This window comes from Calidris pugnax, unplaced genomic scaffold (assembly GCF_001431845.1).
Source record: "Calidris pugnax isolate Ruff unplaced genomic scaffold, ASM143184v1 scaffold1204, whole genome shotgun sequence".
Lineage (NCBI taxonomy): Eukaryota > Metazoa > Chordata > Aves > Charadriiformes > Scolopacidae > Calidris > Calidris pugnax.
The window spans coordinates 10,867-11,906 of NW_015093090.1; positions in this window are offsets into that span (position 1 = coordinate 10,867).

The window sequence follows — 1,040 nt, forward strand, 5'->3', positions numbered from 1 at the left end:
AGCCCCCCAACCCCCAAAATCCGGGGCGTGGAGGACCTTGTCCCAACCCCATCCTTTCCTCCTCCCCACCACGGCTGGTGGGAACCCATAAGGACCAGGAGAACCAACCATTTTTGGGGAACGAAGACCACCTTGGGGAGGGGGGTCGGGACTTGGGGCCACCACCCCCTTCTCTCCCTCCCCACCTTGGGGGGGAGAAGGTGGGTGGGGCCAGGAAGAGGAAGGAGGTGGGAGGAACCTCCTCGTTGGGTGGAAAATGAAAGCGACCGCCCTTCCTCGGCGGCGGCGGCGTCTCCACCGCGGCGGGAGGGAGGTCCCATGGCTTCTCCTCCCAGCCCCACCACCACCACCACCACCACCACCACGACCCCCACCACCACCACCACCACCACCACCACCTCCGAGCTCCTCAACGAAGCCACCTGCCCCATCTGCTTGGAGTATTTCCGGGACCCCGTCTCCATCCACTGCGGCCACAACTTCTGCCGAGGTTGCATCACCCGTTGTTGGGAATGGTCCACGGATGGTTTCTCCTGCCCAAGATGTCGGGAGACGGCACCCGAGAAGGACATTCGACCCAACCGAGAGTTGGCCCGAGTCCTAGAGGTGGCCAAGAGGTTGAGTTTGAAGGTGGCCAGAAGGGAGAAGGAGGAGGAGGAAGAGGAGGAGGAGAAGGAGGAAGAAGGATGCCAGAAGCACCAGGAACCTCTGAAGATCTTCTGCAAAGACGATGGGGTCTTCCTCTGCGCCGTCTGCCGGGAGTCCCGAGCCCACCGCTCCCACCTCATGCTACCCTTGGAAGATGCTCTCCAGGAATACAAGGTGAGTTCATCTGGGGCTTCAATTCCACCTCGATACCCCCAAAAAACCAGCCCAGAACCCACCAGGGCTTGGTGTGGAACATCTCACCCCATCTAGGTGGGACGTCTCAATCCCATCTAGGTGGGACATCTCACCCCATCTAGGTGGGACATCTCAACCCCATCTAGGTGGGACATCTCACCCCATCTAGGTGGGACATCTCAACCCCATCTAGGTGG